Genomic DNA, 12,216 nt, shown 5'->3' on the forward strand with positions numbered 1-12,216 from the left:
ACTTTTGCCTTTTTAAGACTAGAAAACGAGGTTATTGTGGACAGCTCAGGTATCTTGTGTCTGCAGATGAAGTGGATGCTTCTGTGGGGTTTGCACTACCAATTAACTTTCCCAAGTAATGAGGTAAAATCCCCCCGAGGAAGCCTGCTTCATCTGTGATGTACTCCCTGCAGAAATGTGGAAATCTGGCAGTTCATGTTCAGATTTATTAGATTATTTTTATTTTTTTTAATATTCTTTGAGAAGCCATGGGAATAAAAATTTGCCATGGGAGCCCTTCTACTGTTTTCCTGTCTGGGACAAATACTATATAATCAGTGAAGAGTGTTTTGACACTAAGAAAGGTAACACTATTTTATAATCAGTGCCAAACACAGCTATGTGTATTAAAAATGTTCAGCCAATCTCACTAGACGACAATGAAGATAAATGACTGTTGTGAATTACTTTAGGGCTGCTACTGTAAGATGTCTCATTTTCTCAGGTATTATAGGTAGTGAAATTTATGATTTACTCTGGCTTTCATTCACTGCCACTGTAATAAAAACCCCCAACAATGTGGCAGCAATATAAAAGGTTTCCTATCAACATGAATAGTGTCAGCCTGTGGATCTGTATCTGTTTTCACTCGAGCTCACGTAAATCAGAAGTTAACAACTTAAACATGAATTATACTGATCAAAGATCAAGAATGAATGAATCAGACTTAGACATTGATTCTACATGCCCTTTGCTAATGAAACCAGCTCTGCTGTTGTTTATACCCTAAATAAATGCTATCACAATCATTTGGATATAATAAACAGCTCTTGCAGATGGCTGACTGCTGAAGAGGAGACAAAAAGAAGAGGTGTATAATGGCCACACTAAAAGGCTTTGATAACAACACATCAACTTCATAAACTCATGTCCTGCAGTAATACAAGTGAACATTCAGCGGACCACAAGTAACAAAGGAAAATGTGGGTGACTTCATCAGCCATTAAGTCTGCTGTGCCCTGATCTAACAGCATGATTCAAAATTAAAATCAAGGAAATTTGTCAACAAGCATTTCCTCAGCTCAGAAGAATCCCCAATTGTTGTGGCTTTTGCTCTGCACCCATTTGGGAGTGTCAAACAGACCATGAATGGGGAGGATCCTGAGCAGACTGTCACTCTATTTTTACCAATTCCAAATCGATAAAACCAGTCCTTTGTAGCAGAGGCTTAGTCTGTATCAGTTTTACTTTATGCTAGGGACTGGAGCTGATACATGCCATCAGACTCTAGGGTGGAACGGAAAATAAGCAGTTTCACCTCCTCCTGCATCCAGACCTTCCAGGCTTGTTCAAAACAAGCAGAGCAGGCCCCTGTGAATTTAGTGGTACCGATGACTGAAATTCGGAGTGCCTTTCAGTGGCTGTGTAGAGATGCCCTTCAGTGACAAGAGTTACATGGAGAACCAGGAACAGATTAGATGAATATTCATAATTCAAAAGTAGGATTAAGAAGTAAATGACAGTCTGAGGATGTAATTTATAAGACAGAATGCCACAGTCCCATACCATTTAGAGTACCTTCGCAAACTGCCCCCATACTTCACACCCACTTTTTCCCTTCCCTTAAATGTTAAAGAGCTGGGGAAGAGGCCTAGTGCACAAAAACTGCATATGGATACATACCCTTTTCCCCATATATTTGTGCAAAAATCAGAGCTGTGGAATACACAGGAAAAATTGCATACAGAACAAGTTATTTCAAGGCATATTTTACTCCTCTAGCCAATAAATATTTCATACACAGGGCAGCATTTGATTTTTCTGATCTGGAATCTTCTCATGTAAATATAGAGCTAGTTTTCGTTACCAAAAAGGGCACACCATATACATCTTTACCAGCTTCACATTTTGCTTTATCAGTGAATTCAACCATTTTTCAGTAATTAATGTATTGAAATGTTATTTTTAAAAACTTCCCATTTTAATCTTATGAAATGCAACATACCGTAAGATCTTTATTCTAGTTCCATCCTTAAAAAATCTGCTTTCTGGCAGGTGTTCAAAGCAGTAAGTGTTTCCATAAACTGCAAGTGCAAATATGTCTCATAAAATGTGTTGCACACAGAGAATTGAGGAGACATTTAAGAAAACACCACTGCACAGAGCAGCGATATGGATTACAGGGAAGATTTGTTTTATACATCAGTACTTACAAACAGCTTCTTTCTCCCCAAAATGCTATTTTTTCAGAGGACTCTGTTGAGTTGTATAACAGGGAATTCTCTTTGTACTCCCAACTTTTTGGCTTTGAAGGGTCTCAGTTTAACATAAAATTTAAGGATTAAAAAAAAAAAAAAGTAACAGTAACAGAGAATCAAAGATAGAAACCAAATTAAAGCATGTGAAGTAACAAAAAGCACTCTACCCATGGCTGGTGATCCCCACTATACAGACATGGGAAAAGATGGAAAGAAACTGAGCTGACCATCCTAAACTCACATACAAACAGGACAGCAAGGCACAGAATCCTATTTCTGCCTCCCAGCCTAAGCCCCAAGCTACAGTTCTTAGAAATGGGGAAAAAAAAGGTCACAAAAAACATAGTCCTATAAAAGAGAGGGTAGGAGAGAACAGTTTCACTAAGGTAAATACTTGTTTGTGAAGATTACTGCCTGTTTCACCAATACCCTAGTGACTACCCTGTCTACACCCATAATTAGGGCAAGCCCCTTTGTAACTGCATGAGGTCATGTTTTTGTTTCAAGCAGCAGTAAATTACCATGCTTGTTATCACTTCTCTACACAGATTCCCTCAAAAATTAGATTATCTCTAGGGCATCGTTTGCTATTTTGTCATTTTCAGCATGACCCTCAGTATAGCAGGAAAGAAAGCCAAAAAAAATTAATAATAATAATAATAATAAGCATTTAGGGTTTGTGAAACAATGATATTCATGTATTCGCAGGGAAAAAAAAAAAGTGAAAGCAGCAGATCATTCTGGAACTGCCAATTTTCTACATCCTTTGAGGATAAGATGCAAGCTTATAATTTCAGTGAGCAATTATCTAAATAGAAATGCTCTAATTGCACTAGGATTGTGTTTTCTCTGGAGTGTTATTTCTTTCAAGTATCCTGCTGTTTATTTATATTCAGCTAAATAAAAGGTACACTGAGCTACCCAGCGATTTACACTGCAGTAGGGATGTTACCATTGGTACACAGGAGATTGCTGGTAAAGCACAGAAAACCCTCTAGGCTTTTCTAACTTACTAGAACTAAGCCCATTCCAGTCTCGGTCTTATAAACTCACAGTTTAATAAAGAAAACAAAGCCATTTTTCCTGCATGATTGTCAATGAACTGCTTTGTTGCCTCTGGAATCACTGCCAGCTCAGGGAGAAGCTGGGAAAAAATTAGGCATGATGCATAACTACCCAAGGAACGCGGCTTACCTGGCCTGGTACCCCACATGTCTGGAAGCTGCAAATATGTCAGGGGAGAGGCTGTTGCAAAACGCAGCCACACACATTGAAGGAACACAAATTTTTCCTTCAGTAGTGATAGTAGTTTACACTGATCATTTCAACATGCCTCAACGGCTGCTATAATCAATATTACAGATACACTGGGAAAGAGAACAGCACTAAGACAAACAGCCAGGACATGAAAGACCTAACACTTGCTTATTAAAGTTGTGTACCTAGGAAGAGCAAAAAGGTTACAAGGGCTGGCCTCTATCGGTATGTGCCTTACGCACCATTGCACAAGAGAAGTTCTATCTCAAAGGTTAATAAGCCTGTAATATGTGCACACATTTGAGGGGGAATGCAAAAACTCACCTTTACAGGGAACTGTGATGATTGTCCAAAAATGGGTCCAATCCCTTTTTTTTACAGAATTATAGCAAAATATCAAGAAGGAAAAGCAGCAAGAGGAAACAGAGATTGTTGCATACTGCCTGGGAAACAAAATGAAGCACATTAGTCTAGAAAGACGCAGTGGCAACACCACGACATGGTATGTAATTCTTACAGGGTCAGGCAACCGAAGAAGTTTCCTATGGCACGTATTTGTATCAAAAGCTACTTAATATCTTAATTTGTGCCTATTTGGATTTATACACAGTAATGGAGACACAGAAAAGGGGGGAATGCCCAAAACTACAAGAGCTTAGAAAAAGATAATATTCTGTTCAATGCATGAAATTATACAGTTTCAGGGGCATTATGTATCAAGTCAAGAATAATTCCCTAGAAACATCACTGCATTTTCCAAATTCCAATAAACAGTAACTGCTTTGCATTAACAGAAAAGAAACAGTGAATAGCATGCTCCTCTTAATGTGCTATCATAAATGGAGAACTTGACGGGAGCAGTAAGTGAAGAGGATGTTTACCTGGTTTAATTTCATTTCTGTGTAGAATAAATTCTGCAATTCAGTTTAACCACTCTCAAACTGGACAACAGCTTTTGTAACCATAGGCTAGTTCTTATTCCGAATCAAAAAAGTCTGACAAATAGGAGTTTGCGTACAAGCCTAACTTTTGTACAAATTTTACCATGCAAAATATGCTGAGAGCACCTCTTGATGAACCGTGGGTATCTGTGACACAGGTCCCAACAATAAAGGACAAAAATATGTTAACTACAATAACTAACTGAAGTAACTAAAACCATGGCAGCAAATAAATTCCAGTTCCTGACAGGGACCTAAAAACATACATTTCAGAAATACACGTACTTAAAGCTAATTTTCTGTGCTGCAGTGAACATTACCAGCAGAGAAACAGTATCTACCCGCCTGTCCTTTAACAATGAGGAAGATGACTGGGAGGAAAATAAACATAATTTCTTGTCTAAAGCCATCACTCAAACTGATGGAGCAACAGAATTTTTCCACAGCTGAATTAAAGTAGACACACACCTGCTAATTTTATTGCTTCCTCTATTTACCCAGCTGAAGTGAGAACCTTCAGAGCCTGGGACATCCAGCATCAGAACAGACAAATCCTACTTAAGCATATGCAAAACATGAAACAGTGGCGAAAAAAAGGGCCTGCAGAAACAGACTGAGGGGAAAATCCTACTTAACCAACTGGAAGCTTTCCTGGCACAGAAAAAAATGTTTATCACCATGCTTCACTTAAGAAATATTATTGCCTCACAACATTACAAAATCTTCATACATAAAATTTTCTAAGGCTGGTGCATTTTAATGACTAAGCTTTTGGGACAGGAGGAACACATAAGTCTTTGCTGCCTTCTCCATCAAGATTACTCCCTTAGAGGCATGCACTCAAGAATGCATAATCTGCATGCAGAAGCAGAAATTCACCATATGAATTAGATATTTTTCCTCCTCAAAAGGCTATAAAGATAAGGAAAACAGCAAGGGAATGCCATGCAGATGGTCCAGGGTCCTGGACAGCAGAACACTCAGGAATCCCAGGCAAGAATGTGCTAGCGAAGAACTTTGTGTTTAGAACATCACACCCAGATTTTGGGGCTTTACCTTTTGCAAGTTCTGCCTATTTACCATTGCTCTGGAGAAGTTCCACATCAGTATTCAAAACCAAAGCTTTCATGCATTTTAATGACATTGGGATGCTGTTCTGGGTTCAGCAGTAGCAGTCATTTTTTCTCCTTCTTAGTAGCTGGTTCAGGGCTGTGTTTTTGACTTTCGGCCTGGGAACAGCGCTGATAACACCGATGTTTTTAGTTACTGCTCAAATGTTTAGTCTGACCAAGGACTTTCTGAGTCTCATGCTCTGCCAGGGAGGAGGGGAAGCCGGGAGGAAGCAGAAACAGGAGACCTGAGCCAAACTAGCCAAAGAGGTATTCCATACCACAGCACGTCATGCCCGGACGTAACTGGGAGTAACCCGGAAGGGCTGCTTCACTGCTGGGTGGGGGCAAGGTATTGGTCGACGGGTTGTGAGGTGCTGTATTCTCTTCCCTTGTTATTTCTTTATCATTATTTTTATTGGTGCTAGCAGTAGTATTTTGTGTTATACGTTAGTTAATAAACTGTTCTTATCTCAACCAGTGGGAGTTACATTCTTTTGATTCTCCTTCACATCCCTCTGGGAGTTGGGGGAGGAAGTGGTGGAGTGAGTGAACAAGCTGCGTGGCTGGGTTTAAACCATGACAATTCTTTTTGGGGCTCAGCGTGGGGCACGAAGGGTTGAGATAATGGCAGATCCAACCTGAGTATGTCTAATCACATTTGTGATAAGCATTCATTGTTTTGGATTAATAGTCACTCGTCACAATGCTGATTTATTGGCTCTCAAAGTTGTTTCTCTTGATCTCACAGTTTCAGCATATCGTACCTTACTTAGAGCCAGTATTTGCTGTATTAGTGTTTATCAGCTGGGGGCCTTGAGCTAAGGTTCTTGTTTCATTGTACTATATGGTAATGACTTGTGATATGGGCGGGCTCCGGCAGCAGGGTGGGATGGACGTGGCCGTGGACTTGTACCTGGCTGTCCCGCTGCTTTTCAACATCCTGGCCCTCGTCCTCACCTCCGTCTTCATGAGGCTGCGGGGAGCCAAGGGGGAGCGGCCCTGGGAGCCGGCAGCGGCCAAAGCAGCCCGGGAGAGTGGTCCTGGGGACCAAGTGGCAGCAGGAGTGGGGCTGGAGGGCGGGAAGGAGGCGGCTGCCGAGCAGCGGGAAGAGGTAGTGGAGGAGCCAAGCCCCGCGGCCGACCCCAGCCCCGTGGCGGCCAAAAGCATCTGCCGGCAGCCGCCCACTGAGCCCCGTGAGCCCAAGCCCCAGGAGGATGCAGGAGACCACACAGCATTTCCCAGCAAGGCAGAGGAGGAAGATCTGGACTTAGAAAAAGAGAAGCCAGTGGTGAGAGAGCCAGCAAGCACAGCAGCTACACCAGCCCCAGTGACAAGTACAGCAGCACCATTTGAGAGTTCTGGAGGTTTTGACGGCCTTTGGGTACCCTTGGGACCTGCCTACTGATTGTGATGGGGATGACCATGCTGGCACACATACACAGTGTGTTTTACCCACAACCATTTTGTCTGATCTCAAAAGTTAAGCAGAGTTGGGTTTGGGTCTTGACTAGGGTTAGATGACGATACAGGAGGACCAAGAGGTTTCCCCAAGGCTGGATAGTCATGAGTGGCAGGGTGTGTGGGACAGTAGGGGCAAACATCTGGTCCACTGGGCCCCTCCAGTGCTTTGGAAGCGTCGGAGATGGAAGGCAGCTGTATGGAGTCCTCAACGACAAGTTGCAGAAACTGCTGAAGGGGAGGGTGAATTTGAGCCTGATGGGCCTATGACACTTCAGGCTATCAGGGCAGAGATGCAATGCAGAGATGCAACACAGAGATGGACTCATGATTGAGGGGTGGACTTAGCAATGGACACTGTTGCCCAGGTTATTCACGAGTGTGAACACTGCACACAGCCTCTCCTGCCCTGAAAGACTGTTACAAGAGATTGAGCCCGACATCATGGACCGGATGGACTCAGCAGCTTTACAGGGATTGGTCCATGCACTAAGATAAGAGTGCACTGAGATGAGAGCGATGGTATATTGAAAATGTGGTATCTGAGCATGACGTGAATAGTACGGAATAAGGGGTGGATACTGTCCTGGGTTCAGCAGTAGCAGTCATTTTTTCTCCTTCTTAGTAGCTGGTGCAGGGCCGTTTTTTTTACTGTTGGCCTGGGAACAGCACTGATAACACCGATGTTTTTAGTTACTGCTCAAATGTTTAGTCTGACCAAGGACTTTCTGAGCCTCATGCTCTGCCATGGAGGAGGGAAAGCTGGGAGGAAGCAGAGACAGGACACCTGAGCCAAACTAGCCAAAGAGGTATTCCATACCACAGCACGTCATGCCCAGAATGTAAGTGGGAGTAACCCGGAAGGGCTGCTTCACTGCTGGGTGGGGGCAAGGTATTGGTCGACGGGTTGTGAGGTGTTGTATTCCCTTCCCTTGTTATTTCCCTTATCATTATTATTATTATTATTATTGGTGCTAGCAGTAGTGTTTTGTGTTATACGTTAGTTAATAAACTGTTCTTATCTCAACCCATGGGAGTTACATTCTTTTGATTCTTCTTCACATCCCTCTGGGAGTGAGGGGAGGAATGGGGGGAGCGAGTGAACGAGCTGCGTGGCTGGGTTTAAACCACGACATCTTCCCTTCTTATTTCCCTTATCATCATTATTATTATTGGTGGTAGCAGTAGTGATTTGTGTTATACCTTAGTTACTAAACTGTTTTTATCTCAACCTGCGGGAGTTATATTCTTTCGATTCTCCTTCGCATCCCTCCGGGAGTGGGGAGAAGAAAGCAGGCGGGGTGAGAGTGGACTGCATGGCTGACTTGCCGACAGAGCTTAAACCACGACAGTTTCTCACTTCTCTGAAGAAAACCAGGTTCTTTACACGTGCTCAGAGTTTCATGCATGTTTGTCTTCACGTACTGCTTGTGTTTTATTATTTTGATACAGATACCAAGATATTCAGTGGTGGAAAGAAAACCTTTTCCTGAAATGTAAATTCATACCTTGTTCTGTCTGCCACAAAATGAATTCTTTACCACCTAGTTTGCAAAATGTGATTACACAATTGCTCTTGCAAATTACAGCAATCACTCAGATTTTTAGAACCCAAGTCAATTCAGAAACACCAGATTTAGAATTGAAAACCTGAAGAATACACAATAAAGCAGTCCCTAAAATTCTAAACATAGATGGTAGCAAACCATAACATTCTAGCAATATTTTTCATCATTTATTCTCAGCATACAGCAAAGACAAAGAACATCTTGTATTTGATCATAAAGTATTTATTATTTATTCCCCATTAAGTTCAATTATGTTGTTAGCACTGCCAGTAAGTCTTTCTCTGGTAGATTCATTCAGTTAGCCACACTGTCTTTCAGCAGAGCAAGGATTTTAGGACTGTGTTATCTGTCAATTTAATGTGTTCTGGGATCAACTTGCAGTTGGCTACTAAGCAACTTGTTAATACAATATCAAAATCATTGGAATGATAGTAATCTGTCATAATACTGCCAAGTTACCTACTTTTCAGATAAGTTTATGCTTCTTGACCTGTTAGCTTCATTGAATACAAATTAGAAGTTTTCTGGGTAGGATGGGAAATAATTTTTGAGATTCCTAATTTTAAGACAAAACATGAAGAACAGTTTTCTCTCTGCAGTTTAATTTGGTATTTTAATTTTTACAAAACAATTCAAGGAAGAGGCAATATCCTGAAGGCTCTCAGTTTCCGAGATACTTAATGAACAACCTCTGGATTCTGAAGCCATAGTTTGTATTTCAAGCTTACATTCTGCTTCGCCTTTGCTTCATTATCTCCATCTCAGTGGAAGACAGTTACATACTGTTTTCTGTGTTATCACTGGTTGCAGTAGTATTGTATTTCTATTTATTATTAGCACAGTATTCTCTCATCACATTCCTTTCCAGCTGCTTCAATGCTGCTGACTTTCTTAAACATATTCTTTGAACTGTGTTCCCAATTTCCTGTGAATAAGATTCTTATTTGCAGCCATCTCCTAAGATAGTCTTCCCCTTCTCATACATATTCAAATATCAAAAGGAATTTGTATTTCTCCTGTTATCTTATTAATTTTTGGAAGCTGAAAAAAAAAAAGGACTTAAAGCAAAAACCAAAGCAGTGTTCCAGTCATATTCTTCACATACACCAGAAACAGTGGATCAGTTGCCTTCCTAGCGGAATTTCACCCAGTTTAATTTGATAATGATGGCTAACACAAACCAACAGTTAGGCAGTGGCCCCTTTTCACAGGGAACACAACCAATCTATCAGGGAACACACAACCTTGAACAGTTATGCCAACATAAGAAATTATTCATGCTCTGTGTTTATCAATACTCCCTCTGCTTATGGACAGGTACTTTCAATCCCCTCCAGTGCACTAGCTACCTTCATGAATCAATGATACTGGGATACAAACCATTTTCACTACTTTATTCATTACCAGTCATGACCTTTCACCCACAGCAGGCAGAATGCATGTGTGCAAAAGCAAGCAGTGTATTCCCATTTTTTGTCACATTTTATGATCTAGAACAATAGTAGTTTTTCTCCATAGAACATATTTGAAGCCATCACTGCCTCCACGAACTGTTCTTCTCTCACATAAATGAAGGCAACGATCATGCTGTCTCCCAATTCCACGTTTTCCATATTACTTTTCTCCTGTCTTAGGCCAGTCCCTAAGTGAGGATATTTAATGGCAAATGCAGGTGTGGCTATGCGAAGTTGGCACCAAAAGCTCTGGAAACAAGTAAAGCACCAGTTTTGAAAATTTCACCACTTTGGAACTGTTTGCAAAGTTTATGAAAAGCCAAAAAGAGATACTGACATTAAATACAGAGAAATAATTGAAAGGCTATGTTAAATGTATGAATCGTGTAGCACAAAGGCAAGAGGTATCAAATGAGTTTGCATTAAACAAGGGAACTTCAGAAAAAACAGAACAACAATGGCATAACATAGTTTATTTATACTTGGGTTAGATCCAGCTGATTGCTTTGGAAAGGATTCTGCTCAAAGTGAGAAGTGAACGGAGGGAGGGAGATCAGGAACAAGGAGGGTGTTTGTCATTAAGAAAAATAATCTGGGAGAATGCAATGAGTAGTGAATGTGTTATGTTGCAGTAAATACTCCACATATTTAAAAAAATATTATAGCAGCATCTTCATACCATTGACTGTTAGTAAGTAGAAGGCAAACAAATGCTGCTTTGCAGAAAGAGGATTTGGAGTTCTGCCAGGAATAGTCACATCTAACACATTATTTATGACTGTATAAAGTGAAAGAATATTAGTCAGTTAATGAATAGCTGGAGGATGTCTGTTACAAGATATGAAGCGATCATAACTTGTTAAAGGTAAAGACGGTTAGAAATGGGAGTTTCTTCACTCAGGAAGTTGTGAGCACAGAGCAGTCTCCACCTCAGGTCTATAGAAAGGCATTTTCCAGCTTCTGCTAAAACAACCGTCAAAGGCATCACTGACAGCCTTTTTAGTATAAGACCTCATACTGCCTTCTCCTTGTCATCTCCAACAAACCCCCATCAATGTATTTGACATCACAAGTTACCCATCTCTCACTAAAACTTCAGTCTGGGACACAGTTGTGTAACCACAAGTTACACACGTAACTTGCACAAGCCCATGGGACCTGATGAAATCCATCCACGCGTCCTGAAGGAGCTGGTGAAGGAAGTTACTAAGCCACTGGCCATCATGTTTGAAAAATCATGGCAGTCAGGTGAAGTTCCCGACGACTGGAAAAAGGGAAATATAACCCCCATTTTCAAGAAGGGGAAAATGGATGACCCGGGGAATTACAGACCAGTCAGTCTCACCTCTGTGCCTGGCAAAATCTTGGAGCAGATTCTCCTGGAAGGCATGCTAAGGCACATGAAAAACAACAAGGTGCTTGGTGACAGCCAGCATGGCTTCACTAAGGGGAAATCCTGCCTGACCAATTTGGTGGCCTTCTATGATGGGGCTACAAAACTGATGGACAGGGGTAGAGCAGTTGACATCATCTACCTGGACTTGTGCAAAGCGTTTGACGCTGTCCCACACGACATCCTTGTCTCTAAATTGGAGAGACATCAATTTGATGGGTGGCCCACTCGGTGGATAAAGAACTGGCTGGATGGCCACACGCAAAGAGTTGTGGTCAATGGCTCGATGTCGGGCTGGAGACCTGTAACGAGTGGTGTCCCTCAGGGATCGGTGTTGGGACCGGTCTTGTTCAACATCTTTGTCGGTGACATGGACAGGGGGATTGAGTGCGCCCTCAGCAAGTTTGCCGATGACACCAAGCTGTGTGGTTCGGTTGATACGCTGGAGGGAAGGGATGCCATCCAGAGGGACCTCGACATGCTTGTGAGGTGGGCTGATGCCAACCTTATGAAGTTTAACCATGCCCTTCTCACCCCACCACTTTTTCACATTTTCTGCTTTTACCTTCTGTTTACCTCATTCACTCATGTGGTCTCCCCTCAAGCAGGGACTGACAATTCCTGTGCGTCTCTACCCTGCCACTTTTCTCTCCTCTCACAGATACTGCAATATTAAATATAATAGAATTACACATTTACCCCACCTAACTTCATTGCAATCATTGCCTTTCTCTCCAAAAGGAAGCTTTTACCCAACCAGAAGTTAAAGTTTTGAGAGAGAAGCCATAAGATAGGA

Source organism: Psittacula echo (genome assembly GCF_963264785.1).
Source record: "Psittacula echo genome assembly, chromosome: Z".
NCBI classification, from domain to species: domain Eukaryota; kingdom Metazoa; phylum Chordata; class Aves; order Psittaciformes; family Psittacidae; genus Psittacula; species Psittacula echo.